This window comes from Arachis hypogaea, chromosome 12 (assembly GCF_003086295.3).
Source record: "Arachis hypogaea cultivar Tifrunner chromosome 12, arahy.Tifrunner.gnm2.J5K5, whole genome shotgun sequence".
Classification (NCBI taxonomy): domain Eukaryota; kingdom Viridiplantae; phylum Streptophyta; class Magnoliopsida; order Fabales; family Fabaceae; genus Arachis; species Arachis hypogaea.
Genome location: NC_092047.1, coordinates 33,495,727 through 33,514,912, shown reverse-complemented (window position 1 = coordinate 33,514,912; position 19,186 = coordinate 33,495,727).

The window sequence follows — 19,186 nt, the reverse complement described above, 5'->3', positions numbered from 1 at the left end:
GGGGCCATGATCTTAGTGGGTATAATTTAGTGATCATGGATAAACACACCAAACTTAGAGGTTTGCTTGTCCTCAAGCAAAAGAAAAGAAAGGAGAGGGATAGAAGGAGATCTAGTGTCGAATGGTGGATGAGATGAGGGAGGCCGAATGTGGATTTAAAAGGGAGGGGGTGGGTTTTCGAAAATTTTAAAAAGATAAGATAGAAGATATGATTTATAAAAATTAAGTATGATATGAAAAGATGTGATTTAAAATTGAAAAGATAAGAAAGATATTTGAAAAAGATAAATTTGGATTTTGAAAAAGATAATGTGGAGATTTGAAAAAGATATTGATGAGTTGAAAAGATTTTAGAAGGAAAAGAGATAGATTTGTTTTGAAAAATTTGAAAAAGAGTTGGATTGGATTGAAAAAGAATTTGTGTTTATGGATTAAGATACATTTGACATTTTTAAAGTAGGGTTTTTAGAAATTAGGATTTTTAGAAATTAGGGTTTGTAACATGTTTATGCAAGAAATCATGAATTAAAACATGAAAATTAAAATTAAAATAAAAATTTGTGAAATAAAAACGAATTTACCTCCTCCCAACCATCCTGGCGTTAAACGCTCAAATGCTGCATGTTTTGGGTGTTTAACGCCCAAATGCTGCTTCTCCTGGGCGTTCAACACCTAGCTGTTGCTTCTTTCTGGCGTTGAACTCCAGGAACTCCTTTGTCACTAGGCATTTTTCTGAACGCCCAGGATGCTGTCAATCTGGCGTTAAACGCCCAGAAGTTGCTTCTTTCTGGCGTTTAACGCCCAGATGGCTATCATTACTGGCATTAAACGCCCAGTAGATGCTTCTTTTGGGCGTTTAACGCCCAGTTGTGCCTCTTACTGGCGTTTTTTTTGCCAGTGAGCTCTTTCTCTCTGTTTTGTGTGCTGAATCCTTCTGTAACCCTGTGAACTTATGCAATTGACTCTTTACCTTATTAACAATGAACTTTATATAAACAAATAAAATCAAGAATAGGGCAAAATAACAAAAAGTTTTCCCAATGGCTGGGTTGCCTCCCAGCAAGCGCTTCTTTATTTTCTTTAGCTGGACCTTGCTGAGATTTTAATCTAGCCTCAGCCTTGAGCACTCTTGCTCAACATTACCTTCAAGATAGTGTTTGATTCTCTGTCTATTAACAATGAACTTCTTATTAGAATCAATGTCTTGAAGCTCCACATAACCATATGGTGATACACTTGTAATCACATATGGTCCCCTCCACCGGGATTTTAGTTTTCCAGGGAATAGCCTGAGCCTAGAGTTAAACAACAGAACCTTTTGTCCTTCTTCAAAGACTCTTGATGACAGCTTTTTGTCATGCCATCTTTTTTATTTTTCCTTATAAAGCTTGGCATTTTCGAAAGCAGTGAGTCTAGATTTTTCCTTATAAAGCTTGGCATTTTCGAAAGCAGTGAGTCTAAATTCCTCTAGCTCATTTAGCTGGAGCAATCTTTTTCTCCGGCTAATTTGGCATCAAAGTTCAGGAATCTGGTTGCCCAGTAGGCCTTATGTTCCAGTTCCACGGGCAGATGACAGGCCTTACCATATACAAGCTGGTATAGAGAGGTCCCTATAGGAGTTTTGAATGCTGTTCTGTAAGCCCACAGAGTATCATCCAAGCCTCTTGCCCAATCCTTTTTACGGGTACTTACAGTCGGTTCCAGGATTCTTTTTAGTTCTCTATTAGAAACTTCAGCTTGCCCATTTATCTGTGGATGATATGGAGTGGCCACCTTGTGGCCAATCCCATACCAGACCATGGCAGAGTAAAGCTGTTTGTTGCAGAAGTGAGTGCCCCGATCACTGATTAGTACTCTAGGGACACCAAACCTGCTGAAGATATATTTCTGGAGGAACTTCAGCACTATCTTAGTATCATTAGTGGGTGTGGCAATGGCCTCTACCCATTTTGATACATAATCGACTACCACCAGAATATAAGTATTTGAGTATGATGGTGGGAAATGTCCCATGAAGTCAATTCCCCATACATCAAACAACTCAATCTCCAAGATCCCTTGTTGAGGCATGGCGTAACCATGAGGCAGATTACCAGCTCTTTGGCAGCTGTCACAGTTACGTACAAACTCTCGAGAATCTCTATATAGGGTAGGCCAGTAGAAGCCATATTGGAGGACCTTGGTGGCTGTTCGCTCACCTCCGAAATGGCCTCCATATTATGATCCATGGCAATGCCATAAGATCCTCTGTGCTTCTTCTCTAGGCACACACCTACGGATTATTCTGTCTGCACATCTCTTAAAGAGATAGGGTTCATCCCACAAGTAGTACTTTGCATCAGTAATTAATTTTTTCTTTTGTTGCCTGCTGTACTCCTTGGGTATGAACCTTGCAGCTTTATAGTTTGCAATGTCTGCAAACTATGGTGTTTCTTAAATGGCAAACAAATGCTCATCCGAAAAAGTTTCAGAGATCTCAATAGAGGGAGAGGACGCCCCTTCTACTGGCTCTATCCGGGACAGATGGTCAGCCACTTAGTTTTCTGTCCCTTTTTCTGTCTCTTATTTTAATGTCAAACTCCTGCAGAAGCAACACCCATCTTATGAGCCTGGGTTTTGAATCCTGCTTTGTGAGTAGATATTTAAGAGCAGCATGGTCAGTGTACACAATCACTTTGGATCCTACTAAGTATGATCTAAACTTGTCAATGGCATAAACCACTGCAAGCAATTCTTTTTCTGTGGTTGTGTAGTTTTTCTGGGCATCATTTAAAACGCGGCTAGCATAATAAATGACATACAGAAGCTTGTCATACCTCTGTCCCAGTACTGCACCAATGGCATGGTCACTGGCATCACACATTAGTTCAAATGGTAATGTCCAGTCTGGTGCAAAAATAACTGGTGCTGTGACCAGCTTAGCTTTCAGAGTTTCAAACGCCTGCAGACACTCTGTGTCAAACACAAATGGCGTGTCAGCAGCTAGCAGATTGCTCAGGGATTTTGCAATTTTTGAAAAATCCTTCATAAACCTCCTGTAGAATCCTGCATTCCCCAGAAAGCTTCTGATTGCCTTAACATTAGCAGGTGGTGGTAATTTTTCAATTACTTCCACTTTAGCTGGATCCACATCTATTCCCTTGTTCGAAATTTTATGCCGAAGGACAATTCCTTCAGTTACCATAAAGTGATATTTTTCCCAGTTTAAAACTAGGTTGGTCTCTTAGCATCTTTTCAGAACAAGTGCTAAATGGTTAAGACATGAGCTGAATGAGTCTCCAAATACTAAAAAGTCATCCATGAAGACTTCCAAAAATTTTTCTACCATATCAGAGAAGATAGAGAGCATGCACCTCTGAAAGGTTGCAGGTGCATTACACAGACCAAAAGGCATTCTTCTATAAGCAAACACTCCAGAAGGACATGTAAATGTTGTTTTCTCTTGGTCTTGAGGATCTACTGCAATTTGGTTATAATCTGAATAGCCATCCAAAAAGCATTAGTATTCATGACCTGCTAGTCTCTCTAGCATCTGGTCTATGAATGGTAAAGGAAAATGATCATTTCTGGTGGCTGTATTGAGCCTTCTGTAGTCAATACACATGCGCCACCCTGTAACTGTTCTTGTAGGAACCAGTTCATTCTTTTCATTATGAACCACTGTCATACCCCCCTTTTTGGGGGACAACTTGAACAGGGCTCACCCAGGGGCTATCAGAAATAGGATAAATAATCCCAGCCTCTAGTAACTTGGTGACCTCCTTCTGCACCACTTCCTTCATGGCTGGATTTAGCCGCCTCTGTGGTTGAACCACTGGCTTAGCATCATCCTCCAATAGGATTTTGTGCATGCATCTAGCTGGGCTTATGCCCTTAAGGTCATTTATGGACCACCCAAGAGCTGTCTTGTGTGTCCTAAGCACTTGAATTAGTGCTTCCTCTTCCAGTGGATTTAAAGTAGAGCTTATGATCACTGGAAAAGTGTCACCTTCTCCCAGAAATGCATATTTCAGGGATGGTGGTAATGGCTTGAGCTCAGGTTTAGGAGGTGTTTCCTCTTCCTGAGGAATTTTCAGAAGCTCTTTTAATTCTTCTGAATCCTCCAAATTAGGCTGAACATCTTTGAAGATGTCTTCCAACTCTGATTTGAGACTCTCAGCCATGTTGATCTCCTCCACCAAAGAGTCAATAAGATCAACTTTCATGCAGTCTTTGGGTGTGTCTGGATGCTGCATGGCTTTGACAGCATTTAACTTGAATTCATCCTCATTGACCCTCAGGGTTACTTCCCCCTTTTGGACATCAATGAGAGTTCGTCCAGTTGCTAGGAAAGGTCTTCCTAGAATAAGAGTAGCACTTTTGTTCTCTTCCATTTCCAGCACCACAAAGTCAGTGGGAAAGGTGAATGGCCCAACCCTGACAATCATGTCTTCAATCACGCCTGATGGGTATTTAATGGAGCCATCAGCAAGTTGGAGACATATCCGGGTTGGTTTGACTTCTTCAGTTAAACCAAGCTTTCTGATAGTGGATGCAGGTATTAGATTGATGCTTGCTCCAAGATGACATAAAGCTGTCTTGGTGCAATTACCCTCTAGTGTGCATGGTATCAGAAAGCTCCCGGGATCCTTAAGCTTTTCTGGGAAGCTTTTCAGAATGACTGCACTCCATTCTTCAGTGAGGAGAACTCTTTCAGTTTCTCTCCAATCCTTCTTATGACTCAAGATCTCTTTCATGAACTTGGCATAAGAAGGTATTTACTCAAGTGCCTCTGCAAACGGAATCTTTATTTCAAGAGTCCGAAGATAGTCAGCAAAGCGAGCAAATTGCTTATCCTACTCCTCTTTATGGAGTTTTTGAGGATAAGGCATCTTGGTTTTGTATTCCTCAACCTTAGTTCCTGCAGGTTTACTTCCTACAGAGGTGGTTGGAGAAGCCTTTTTAGAGGGGTTGTTATCAGCACTGGTGTGTGTCTGATCCCTCACTGGCATTTGATTGCCAGAATCAGAAGCTGGAGTGGCGTTGGATGCCAACTCCTTACTTGTTCCTGGCGTTTGGATGCCAGAACTGTGCTTCTTTTGGGCGTTCAACGCTAATTCCTTGCTTGTTTCTGGCATTGAACGCCAGGGCTGAGCATGGTTTGGGCGTTCAACGCCAGCTTTCCACCCAATTTCTGGCGTTTGATTGCCAGAATTATTCCTCTCCGGGCTCTTACTGTCCTCAGATGGATTTTGGGTAGTTTGCTCATTTCTTGGCTTTCTGCTACCTTGAGGTGGGGCATCTAATGTTTTCCCACTTCTCAATTGAACTGCTTGGCACTCTTTTGTTATTTGTTTTGACAGTTGCTGCTTTATTTGCTTTAATTGTACTTCCATATTTATATTTTCCATTCTTGTCTCTTGTAGTCTCTCCTTGAATTCGGCTAACTGTTTTGTTAGAAAATCCAATTGCTGATTGAATTCAATAGCTTGTTCTGCAGGACTCAGTTCAGCAGTCACTGTTCTAGCCTCTTCTTTCATAGAAGGTTCATTGCTTAGGTACAGATGCTGATTTCTGGCAACTGTATCAATGAGCTCTTGAGCTTCTTCAATTGTCTTTCTCATGTGGATAGATCCACCAGCTGAGTAATCTAGAGCAATCTGAGCTCTTTCTGCAAGCCCATAATAGAAGATGTCTAACTGAACCCACTCTGAAAACATTTCAGAGGGGCACTTTCTTAGCATCTCTCTGTATCTCTCCCATGCATCATAAAGAGATTCATTATCTCCTTGTTTAAAGCCTTGGATGTCCAGCCTTAGCTGTGTCATCCTTTTTGGAGGGAAATATTGATTCAGGAATTTTTCTAACAGCTGTTTCCATGTCCTTATGATAGCCTTAGGTTGGTTATTTAACCACCTCTTAGCTTGGTCTTTTACAGCAAATGGGAAACAATAATAGTCTGTAGACATCCTGATCTACTTCCTTATCATGGACTGTGTCAGTAATTTGTAAAAACTGTGCCAGAAATTCTGCAGGTTCTTCCTGTGAAAGACCGGAATACTGGCAACTTTGCTGCACCATGATAATGAGCTGAGGATTCAGCTCAAAGCTACTGACTCCAATGGAGGGTATACTGATACTACTCCCATATGAAGCAGTACTGGGGTTAGCATATGACCCCAGAGTCCTTCTGGACTGTTCATTTCCACTTAGATCCATGATGGAGAAAAGGAGATGATGTAAAATAGAGGAAAAAAATATTTTTATTTACTTATTTATTTATTTCAAAAATAAAATAAATTAAAATAAAATAAATAAAAATGGGTGAAGATTTTTGAAAAATGAAGAGAGAGAAAGGAAGAAAAATTGTTAGGAAGTTTTGAAAAAGATATGATTGAAAGGATTTGATTAGAAAAGATATGATTTGAAAAAGATATGATTTTTAAATTCGATGACTAATTTAATGCTAATTTTTCGAAAATTATGAGTGGAATGAAGAAAAGATATTTTTTTATTTTTGAATTTTATGATCAAAGAGAAAAACACACAAAAGACACACAACTTAAAATTTTTAGATCTAATGCTCCTTGTTTTCGAAAATTTTGGAGGGAGAACACCAAGGAACACCAAACTTAAAAATTTTAAGATCAAAACACAAGGAAGACTCAAGAATATTTTGAAGAATCACAAGAACAACAAGAACATGAAGGTAGAATACCAAACTTAAAATTTTTAGAAAACCAAAATAAAATTTTCAAAAACCAAAGAAAAATCAACAAGAAAACACCAAACTTAAAGTTTGGCACAGAATTTAATCAAAGAAAAATTATTTTTGAAAAAAGAAGATACCCAATTACCAAGAACATAGACCAACGCTCTAGCCAATTGGGCAGTAAATGTAACACTTGTTTTGAAGAAGTATTTTTTATAACTAAGAAAAAAAATTTTTGAAAACTAATGTTTTGAAAAGGCACACGAAAAACAAGAAAAAAAGCAGAACAAGAAAAACTAAAGATCAAAAAAGAAAAATAAACAAGAATAACTTGAAGATCCAGGAAAAACAAAGAACACAAATTCGAAAATTTAAAGGAAGATATAAAATATGCAATTGACACCAAACTTAAAATATGAAACTAAACTCAAACAGAAAAATTCAATTATTAGTTTATAAAATTTTCGAAAAATTTAAAAAGAGAAAATAAGGATTTTAAAAGAAAAATTTTTCCTAATCTAAGCAACAAAATAAACCGTCAGTTGTCCAAACTCGAACAATCCCTGGCAACGGCGCCAAAAACTTGGTGCACGAATTGTGAATCACACTTTTCACAACCCGTACCACTAACCAGCAAGTGCACTGGGTCATCCAAGTAATACCTTACGTGAGTAAGGGTCGATCCCACGGAGATTGTTGGTTTGAAGCAAGCTATGGTTATCTTGCAACTCTTAGTCAGGATATTAATTTGTGGTTATCAATTGACTTGCAAATAAACAAGAGAGCATGAATTAAAGGTTACTTGTTATGCAGTAATGGAGAATATGTTGGAGTTTTGGAGATGCTTTGTCCTCTAAATCTCTGCTTTCCTTTGTCTTCTTGTTCACACACGCACGTTCCTCCTATGGCAAGCTGTGTGTTGGTGGATCACCGTTGTTAATGGCTACCATCCGTCCTCGCAGTGAAAATGGTCCTGGTGCGCTGTCACCGCACGGCTAATCATCTGTAGGTTCTCGATCATACCGGAATAGGATTTACTATCCTTTTGCGTCTGTCACTATGCCCAGCACTCGCGAGTTTGAAGCTCGTCACAGTCATCCAATCCCTGAATCCTACTCGGAATACCACAGACAAGGTTTAGACTTTCCGGATTCTCAAGGATGCTGCCAATGGATTCTAGCTTATACCACAAAGATTCTGATTAAGGAATCTAAGAGATATTCATTCAATCTAATGTAGAACGGAGGTGGTTGTCAGGCACGCGTTCATAGGTTGAGAATGGTGATGAGTGTCACGAATCATCACATCCATCATATTGAAGTACGAATGAACATCTTAGATAGAAACAAGCGTGTTTGAATGGAAAACAGAAATAATTGCATTAATTCATCGAGACACAGCAGAGCTCCCCACCCCCAACAATGGAGTTTAGAGACTCATGCCGTCAAAGAGTACAAAGTTCAGATCTAAAATGTCATAAGATGAAAAATAAATCTATAAAAGTTGTTTAAATACTCAACTAGTAACCTAGGTTTACAGAAAATGAGTAAACTATGATAGATAGTGCAGAAATCCACTTCTGGGGCCCACTTGGTGTGTGCTGGGGCTGAGACTTAAGCTTCTCATGTGCCTGGGCTGTTTTGGGCGTTCAACGCCAGGTTGTAACCTGTTTCTGGCGTTGAACTCCAACTTGTAACTTGTTTTTGGCGCTGGACGCCAGACTACAACATGGAACTGGCGTTGAACGCCAGTTTACATCGTCTATCCTTAAGCAAAGTATAGACTATTATATATTGCTGGAAAGCCCTGGATGTCTACTTTGCAATCCAATTGGAAGCGCACCAATTGGACTTCTGTAGCTCCAGAAAATCCATTCCAAGTGCTGAGAGGTCAGAATCCAATAGCATCAGCAGTCCTTTTTCAGCCTGAATCAGATTTTTGCTCAGCTCCCTCAATTTCAGCCAGAAAATACCTGAAATTACAGAAAAACACACAAACTCATAGTAAAGTCCAGAAATATGAATTTTGCCTAAAAACTAATGAAAATATACTAAAAACTAACCAAATCATACTAAAAACTATATGAAATTAACCCCAAAAAACGTATAAAATATCCGCTCATCACAAGCCCACCAGAACACGCCTCAGCTGAAGAGGTAGTGGAAATAGAAGATGTTGAGGAGGAAGAGGACATACAGGACATGGCTGAAGAAGAAGAAGCTCAATCACAGGAAGCAGCACCAAAGGGCGCAGACACTGCAGAAAACGTCATTCCTATCCCATTTCCACAACTTGCAAGGAAACCCAGGAAGCAGTTGGAACCTGACCCCAAAATGGTAGAAATATTCAAAAAGATTGAGGTAACTGTTCCCCTTTTTGATGTCATTCAATAGGTACCTAAATACGCAAAGTTTCTAAAAGATTTATGCATACATAAAGACAAAATTAATGAATTAGAAACTATTCCTTTAGGTAGTTCCATATCTGCTTTAATGGGAGGTTTACCTGAAAAGTGTAGTGATCCAGGTCCTTGTATAGTTAGCTTTACTATTGGTGGTGTAGTAATTTATGATTGCATGTGTGATTTAAGAGCATGTGTCAGTATAATGCCTTTGTCTATATATGATATTTTGAGGCTCCCTCCCTTAAAAAGGTCGGCAGCTCGTTTTGTGTTAGCAGATAAAAGCATTATTACAGTGGCTGGAGTTGCTGAAGATGTATTAGTAGGTATTAAGGGGCTCACATTCTCCATTGATTTTTATATCCTGGAGATGCCCCAAAATGACTCAGAGAGGCCATCATCAATCCTACTCGGAAGACCATTCCTGAAGACATCGAAGTTCAAATTGGATGCTTTTTCAGGAACATACTCTTTTGAAATAGACGGCCGAGTAGTAAGCTTCAATCTGAATGGAGTTATGAAGCACCCACCAGAAGATCATTCTATCCTCCAGTGTGACATCATAGATGAAACCGTGGCTGAAGTTCACCAGGAGGAGTTCGAAGAGAAGTACATAGGACAAGGTCCGAGTGTGGGGACACTTTCTGAGGACAATGAAAGTACTTTACCATTGCCACCAGCTCCAGACAAGCCAAAGCCTGACCATGAACAGCAATTAGAATTGAAACCCCTCCCTCCACAACTCAAATATGCTTACCTTGAGGACAAGCAGAAGTTTCCAGTTATCATTGCACGGGAACTCACTTCTCAACAAGAAGAGCAGTTACTTAGTGTGCTGCGGAGGCACAAGAAGGCAATTGGGGGGAGTTTGGCAGACATAGTAGGCATCAACCCTCAAGTTTGTGAGCATAGAATATTTTTAGAAGAGGGAGCCAGGCCTGTTCGTCAACCCCAGACAAGACTGAATCCCACTATTTTGGAGGTTGTCAAAAAGGAAGTGACCAGACTACTGGAGGCAGATATCATCTATCCCATCTTAGACAGTGAATGGGTAAGCCCAGCACAAGTGGTGCCCAAGAAGTCTAGAGTCACTACAGTAAAGAATGAGCATGGAGAGCTCATAACAACCAGAGTACAGAATGCCTGGAGAGTCTGTATTGATTACAGGCGTCTCAACCAAGCCACTCGTAAGGATCACTATCCTCTTCCATTCATTGATCAAATGCTGGATCGCCTGTCAGGTAAATCACATTATTGCTTTTTAGATGGTTACACAGGCTATCTCCAGATTCATATAGCTCCTGAAGATCAGGAAAAGACTACTTTTACATGTCCTTTTGGGACTTATGCTTATAAGAGAATGCCCTTTGGCTTGTGCAATGCACCAGCTACTTTCCAAAGGTGCATGATGAGTCTTTTCTCTGACCTTATTGAGGACTGTATGGAGGTTTTTATGGATGATTTTAGCGTTTATGGTGACTCCTTTAGCCTTTGCTTGGATAGTTTATCTAGAGTATTAGATAGATGTGTCCGTACAAACCTTGTATTAAATTTTGAAAAATGTCACTTTATGGTTAAACAAGGTATTGTACTCGGACATGTTGTGTCTAATACTGGCATTTCTGTAGATCCAGCAAAGGTGGATGTTATTTCTAGTTTACCTTACCCCTCCTCTGTGAGGGAAGTCCGTTCGTTCCTTGGCCATGCAGGTTTTTACCAGAGATTCATTAAGGACTTCAGTAAGGTAGCATTTCCCTTATCCAGATTACTGCAGAAAGATATTGAGTTCGAGTTCAGTAAAGATTGCAAACAAGCATTTGATAAGCTGAAGACTACCCTGACTCAAGCTCCAATTGTGAGAGGACCTGACTGGAGCCAGCCATTTGAGATCATGTGCGATGCTTCCAACCATGCAGTAAGAGCAGCGCTGGCTCAGCGTGAAGATAAGGATCCTTTTGTCATTGCTTATGCGTCTAAGACTTTAGACGCCGCTCAGTCTAATTACACTACTACTGAGAAAGAGCTTCTTGCTATTGTTTTTGCTCTGGATAAATTTTGAGCCTATTTACTTGGTACTAAAGTAGTAGTGTATTCAGACCACGCAGCTCTAAAGTATTTATTAGCTAAAAATGAGTCCAAACCAAGGCTTATATATTGGATACTGCTACTACAAGAATTTGATTTAGAAATAAAGGATAGGAGTGGTAACCAGAATTTAGTGGCGGACCACTTGAGTCGCCTTGAGCACATTAAAGATGACTCCACTCCTATAGCTGATAATTTTCCATTTGATAACCTGCAAGCAGTATCTGAGGTAGTCCCTTGGTATGCACCTGTAGCTAATTATCTAGTTAGCCGCACCTTTCCTCCAAACTTTACTAAGCATCAAAGAGACAAGCTGAAAAGCGAGTCTAAATATTATATACTGGGATGACCTATATTTATGGAGATGTGGCGCTGACCAAGTAATTAGAAGGTGTGTGCCTCAATCAGAATTCCAGTCCATCTTAGAGGCCTGTCACTCATCTGAGAGTGGAGGACATTTTGGCCCTCAAAGAACAGCTAGAAAAATCTTAGACTGTGGATTCTGGTGGCCTACTCTTTTTAAAGACGCTGCTGAACTCTGTAAATCTTGTTTCCCATGCCAAAAATTTGGTAATATATCCAAGAAGGATGAGATGCCTCAACAAATTATGCTTTTCTATGAAATTTTTTATGTTTGGGGCATTGACTTCATGGATCCATTTCCAAATTCTAATGGTTATTTTTATATATTGTTAGCTGTAGATTACATTTCTAAATGGGTGGAAGCAATTCCTACCCGCACTGATGATGCTAACATTGTTGTTTCCTTTGTTAGAAACCACGTTATTTGTCGCTTTGGATCACCACGAGCAATCGTGAGTGATCAAGGCACCCATTTTTGTAACAGGAGACTAACAGGATTACTGACGAAGCATGGGATAATTCATAAAGTAGCAACAGCCTACCATCCTCAGACTAATGGGCAAGCCGAGGTGTCTAACAGAGAGCTAAAGCGCATATTACAGAAGATAGTCAAACCTCATAGAAGGGACTGGAGCACCAGACTACAAGATGCACTCTGGGCATACAGAACAGCATACAAGACACCCATTGGGATGAGTCCCTTCCACTTAGTTTATGAAAAAGCCTGTCATCTCCCAGTTGAAGTTGAGCACAAAGCCTTTTGGGCAGTAAAGGAGTGCAACATGGGATTTGAGAAAGCCAGAGCTGAAAGGAAGTTGCAACTGCAAGAATTGGAAAGCCTTCGCCTAGAAGCTTATGAGAACTCAAGACTGTACAAGGAAAAGATGAAGGCTGTACATGATCAGCACATCAAGAGGAAAGAATTCCAACCTGGGGATTTAGTCCTCCTTTACAACTCTAGACTGAGGCTCATGCCAGGCAAGTTGAGATCAAGGTAGGAAGGTCCATATAGAGTCGAGAAGGCTGAGCCGTACGGAGTTTTTCACCTAAGTCACCCTTCAAGCTCTGAACTTATCAAAGTTAATGGACATCGTTTGAAGCTCTATCATGGTGAGAAGGTGACGAAAAATAAGGAGTTAGATATCTTCCTCTTGGAGGATCCACTCACAGCAGAAGACTGAGCTAATGGAGCGTCCAACTTAAGGACGTTAAAGCAAAGTGCTAAGTGGGAGACAACCCACCATGGTATGATCGTTCCTTTCTTTATTCTTAGTTTTATTTTTCAATAACTCTTCTCTTTATTGGCACTTTCAGCTTGCATCTGCATTTGCATATTTAATTATATAACAAAAAAAAAGGGAGAGCACGCGACGCGACAGCGTCGCCGATGCGTCCGCATCGCAGGTGGCTCAGTGAGAATAAGAAATCAAACAGAAAGTCACGCGGGAGCGTGGCTGGAGGCGTGCCCCTGGCACAAATCACACCACGCGACCGCATCACCGACGCGTCCGCGTCACATGGGAAAAATGCCTCCCACGCGTCCGCGTCACCGACGCGTCTGCGTGACTTGGAAATTGATGTAAGAAAGGGTGCACGACCGGAAGTTGTGCTAGAGTGGTGCTGGACTGGTGCTGAACGCACAATTCTTACCACGCGGACGCATGGCTCACGCGTCCGCGTCATATCCCAATGATGGCCACTCACGCGATCGCGTCAACCACGTAAACTGGCGTAAACTGGCGTTCAACGCCAGTTCTCTGCCCAATTCTGGCGTCCAGCGCCAGAAAAGGATCAAAAGCTGGAGTTGAACGCCCAAACTGGCACCAAGTTTTTGGTGCCGTTGCCGGGGATTGTTCGTGTTTGAACAACTGACGGATTATTTTGTTGCTTAGATTAGGAAAATTTTTCTTTTTTGTTTAGAGTCTCTTATTATTGTTCTTGGTTAAAAATATCCTTCTTTAAAACAAGTGTTACATTTACTGCCCAATTTGCTAGAGCGTTAGTCTAAGACCGTGGCAGTTTGGTACACTCTTTTTAAAACCTTTTTCATAAATAATATTTTCTCTATTAAATTTTGTGCCAAACTTTAAGTTTGGTGTTTTCTTGTTGATTTTTCCAAAAAAAAAAAATTTCGAAAATTTATTTTGGTTTTCTAAAAAATTTTAAGTTTGGTGTTCTTCCTTCATGTTCTTGTGTTCTTGTGAGTCTTCAAAGTGTTCTTGAGTTTTCCTTGTGTCTTGATCTTAAAATTTTTAAGTTTGGTGTTCCTTGGTGTTTTCCCTCCAAAATTTTCGAAAATAAGGAGCATTAGATCTAAAAATTTTAAATCTTGTGCTATCTTATTGTTTTTCTCTTTCCTCTTAAAAATCAAAAATATCTTTTCTCTCTATTTTAAAAACAATTTTTCGAAATATATTTCTAAAAATTCAGATTTTTTATTTCAAAATTTAAAATTTTTTTAAAAAAAAAATCATCATATCCTTTTCAAAACTTCCTAACCACTTTCTCTCTCCTCAGTTTTTCGAAAATCTTCACTCAATTTTTATTTATTTTAATTTATTTCATTTTCGAAATAAATATATAAATAAATAAATAAAAATATTTTTTCTATTTTACATCATCTCCCTTTCTCCATCATGGACCTAAGCGGAAATGAACAGTCCAGGAGGACTCTGGGGTCATATTCTAACCCCTCTACTGCTTCATATGGGAGTAGTATCTGCATACCCTCCATTGGAGTCAGTAGCTTTGAGTTGAATCCTCAGCTCATTATCATGGTGCAGCAAAGTTGCCAGTATTCTGGTCTTCCACAGGAAGAACCTACAGAGTTTTTGGCACAGTTTCTACAGATTGCTGACACAGTACATGATAAAGAAATAGATCAGGATGTCTACAGACTATTGCTGTTTCCATTTGCTGTAAAAGATCAAGTTAAGAGGTGGTTGAATAACCAACCTAAGGCCAGCATAAGGACATGGAAATAGCTGACAGAGAAATTCCTGAATCAATATTTCCCTCCAAAAAGGATGACACAGCTAAGGCTGGACATCCAAGGCTTCAAGTAAGGAGATAATGAATCTCTTTATGATGCCTGGGAGAGATACAGAGAGATGCTACGAAAATGCCCCTCTGAAATGTTCTCAGAGTGGGTTCAGTTAGACATCTTCTACTATGGGCTTGCAGAAGGAGCTCAAATGTCTCTAGATTACTCAGCTGGTGGATCTATCCACATGAGAAAGACAATTGAAGAGGCTCAAGAGCTCATTGATACAGTTGCCAGGAATCAGCATCTGTACCTAAGCAGCAACCCTTCCATGAATGAAGAGGTTAAAACAGTAACTGCTGAACTCAGTCCTGTAAAACAAGTTGCTGAATTCAATCAGCAATTGGACTTTCTAACAAAGCAGCTAGTCGAATTTAAAGACAGGTTACAAGAGACAAGGATGGCTAATATACATATGGACGAACAGTTTAAGCAAACAAAGCAGCAGCTGTCAAGGCAAATAGCAGAAGAATGCCAAGCAATTCAACTAAGAAGTGGGAAAACATTAAATACCCTACCTCAAGGCAGCAAAAAGCTAAGAAATGAGCAAACCACCCAAAATTCACCTGAGGACAGTAAGAGCCCAGGGAAAAATAATTCTGGCGCTAAAACGCCAGAAAATTGGTGGAAGGCTGGCGCTGAACGCCCAGACCATGACCAAAACTGGCGTTCAACGCCAGAAACAAAGCAAGACTGGCGTTCAACGCCAGAAATGGGCAAGGATCTGGCGTTGAACGCCCAAAATGGGCAAGATCTGGCGCTGAACGCCCAAAATGGGCACAGTTCTGGCGTTCAGACGCCAGGAGCAGACAAGGAGCTGGCGTCCAGTTTCACTTCAGCTTCTAACTTTGGCACTCAATTGCCAGTGAGGGATTAGACACACACAAATGCTGATAACAACCCCTCTAAAAAGGCTTCTTCAACCACTTCTGTAGGCAATAAACCTGCAGCAACTAAGGTTGAAGAATATAAAGCCAAGATACTTTATCCTCAAAAACTCCGGAAAGAGGAGCAGGATAAGCAATTTGCTCGCTTTGCAGACTATCTCAGGACTCTTGAAATAAAGATTCCATTTGCAGAAGCACTTGAGCGAATACCTTCTTATGCCAAGTTCATGAAAGAAATCTTGAGTCATAAAAAGGATTGGAGAGAAACAGAAAGAGTTCTCCTCACTGAAGAATGCAGTGCAGTCATTCTGAAAAGCTTTTCTGAAAAGCTTAAAGACCCTGGGAGTTTTCTGATACCATGCATATTAGAAGGTAATTGCACCAAGACAGCTTTATGCGATCTTGGGGCAAGCATCAACCTAATACCTGCATCCACTATCAGAAAGCTTGGTTTAACTGAAGAAGTTAAACCAACCCGGATATGTCTCCAACTTGCTGATGGTTCTACTAAATACCCATCAGGCGTGATTGAAGACATGATTGTCAGAGTTGGGCCATTCGCCTTTCCCACTGACTTTGTTGTGCTGGAAATGGAGGAGCACAAGAGTGCTACCCTCATTCTAGGAAGACCCTTCCTAGCAACTGGACGATCCCTCATTGACGTCCAACAGGGGAAAATAACCCTGAGAGTCAATGATGATGAGTTCAAGCTGAACGCTGTCAAAGCCATGCAGCATCCAGACACATCAACAGACTGCATGAAAGTTGATCTTATTGACTCCTTGGTAGAAGAGATCAACATGGCTGAGAGTCTCGAATCAGAGTTGGAAGACATCTTTAAAGATGTTCAACCTGATTTGGAGGATTCAGAGGACCTGAAAGAGCCTCTGAAATTTCTTCTGAAAGAGGAAAAACCTCCTAAACCCGAGCTCAAGCCATTACCACCATCCTTGAAATATGCATTTCTGGGAGAAGGTGATACTTTTCCAGTGATCATAAGCTCTGCTTTAAATTCACAGGAAGAGGAAGCACTTATTCAAGTGCTAAGGACACACAAGACAGCTCTTGGGTGGTCCATAGGTGACCTTAAGGGCATAAGCCCAGCTAGATGCATGCACAAAATCCTATTGGAGGATAATGCCAAACCAGTGGTTCAACCACAGAGGCGGCTAAATCCAGCCATGAAGGAAGTGGTGCAGAAAGAGGTCACCAAATTACTAGAGGCTGGGATTATTTATCCTATTTCTGACAGCCCCTGGGTGAGCCCTGTCCAAGTCATCCCAAAAAAGGGAGGCATGACAGTGATTCATAATGAAAAGAATGAATTGGTTCCTACGAGAACAGTTACAGGGTGGCGCATGTGTATTGACTACAGAAGGCTCAATACAGCCACTAGAAAGGATCATTTTCCTTTACCATTCATAGACCAGATGCTAGAAAGACTAGCAGGTCATGATTATTACTGCTTTTTGGATGGCTACTCAGGCTACAACCAGATTGCAGTAGATCCCCAGGATCAAGAGAAAACAGCATTCACATGTCCATCCGGAGTGTTTGCTTATAGAAGGATGCCATTTGGGCTATGTAATGCGCCTGCAACCTTCCAGAGATGCATGCTCTCTATTTTCTCTGATATGGTGGAAAAATTTCTGGAAGTCTTCATGGATGACTTCTCAGTATATGGAGACTCATTCAACTCCTGTCTTGATCACCTGAAACTTGTTCTGAAAAGATGTCAAGAGACCAACCTAGTTTTAAACTGGGAAAAGTGTCACTTCATGGTGACTGAAGGAATTGTCCTTGGGCATAAAATCTCAAACAAGGGAATAGAGGTGGATCAAGCAAAAATAGAGGTAATTGAAAAATTGCCACCACCTGCCAATGTTAAGGCAATCAGAAGCTTTCTGGGGCATGCAGGATTCTATAGAAGGTTTATAAAGGATTTTTCAAAAATTGCAAAACCTCTAAGCAATCTGCTAGCTGCTGACACGCCATTTGTGTTTGACACAGAGTGCCTGCAGGCGTTTGAAACGCTGAAAGCTAAGCTGGTCACAGCACCAGTCATTTCTGCACCAGACTGGACGTTACCATTTGAGCTAATGTGTGATGCCAGCGATCATGCCATTGGTGCAGTATTGGGACAGAGGCATGACAAGCTTCTGCATGTCATTTATTATGCCAGTCGCGTTCTAAATGATGCCTAGAAAAATTACACAACCACAGAAAAAGAATTACTTGCAGTGATTTACGCCATTGACAAGTTCAGATCATACTTAGTAGGATCAAAAGTGATTGTGTATACTAACCATGCTGCTCTTAAATATCTACTCACAAAGCAGGATTCAAAACCCAGGCTCATCAGATGAGTATTGCTTCTGCAATAGTTTGATATAGAAATAAGAGACAGAAAAGGGACAGAGAACCAAGTGGCTGACCATCTATCCCGGATAGAGCCAGTGAAAGGGACGTCCCTCCCCTTTCTTGAGATCTCTGAGACGTTTCCTGATGAGCATCTATTTGCCATTCAGGAAGCACCATGGTTTGCCGATATTGCAAACTATAAAGCTGCAAGGTTCATACCCAAGGAGTACAACAGGATACAAAAGAAGAAATTAATTACTGATGCAAAGTATTACTTGTGGGATGAATCCTATCTCTTTAAGAGATGTGCAGACGGAATAATCCGTAGGTGTGTGCCTAGAGAAGAAGCACAGAGGATCCTATGGCATTGCCATGGATCACAATATGGAGGCCATTTCGGAGGTGAGCGAACAGCCACCAAGGTCCTCCAATGTGGCTTCTATTGGCCCACACTCTATAAAGATTCCCGAGAGTTTGTACGTAACTGTGACAGTTGCCAAAGAGCTGGCAATCTGCCTCATGGTTACGCCATGCCTCAACAAGGAATCTTGGAGATTGAGTTGTTTGACGTATGGGGAATTGACTTCATGGGACCTTTCCTACCATCATACTCAAACACTTATATTCTAGTGGCAGTTGACTATGTATCAAAATGGGTTGAGGCTATTGCCACACCCACCAATGATACTAAAACAGTACTGAAGTTCCTCCAGAAACATATCTTTAGCAGGTTTGGTGTCCCTAGAGTACTAATCAATGATGGGGGCACTCACTTCTGCAATAAACAGCTTTACTCTGCCATGGTTCGGTATGGAATTCGCCACAAGGTGGCCACTCCATATCATCCACAAACCAATGGGCAAGCTGAAGTCTCTAATAGAGAATTAAAGAGAATCCTGGAACGGACAGTAAATACCCGTAGAAAGGATTGGGCACGGAGCTTGGATGATGCTCTGTGGGCTTACAGAACAGCATTCAAGACCCCTATAGGGACCTCTCCATACCAACTGGTGTATGGTAAGGCATGTCACCTGCCCGTGGAACTGGAACATAAGGCCTACTGGGCAACCAGATTCCTAAACTTTGATGCCAAATTAGCAGGAGAAAAAAGATTGCTCCAGCTAAATGAGCTAGAGGAGTTCAGATACATAGCTTTCGAAAATGCCAAGCTATATAAAGAAAAATCAAAAAAGTGGCATGACAGAAAGCTGTCATCTAGAATCTTTGAACCAGGACAGAAGGTTCTGTTGTTTAACTCTAGACTCAGGCTATTCCCCGGGAAACTGAAATCCCGGTAGAGGGGACCATACGTGATTACAAGTGTATCACCATATGGTTATGTGGAGCTTCAAGAT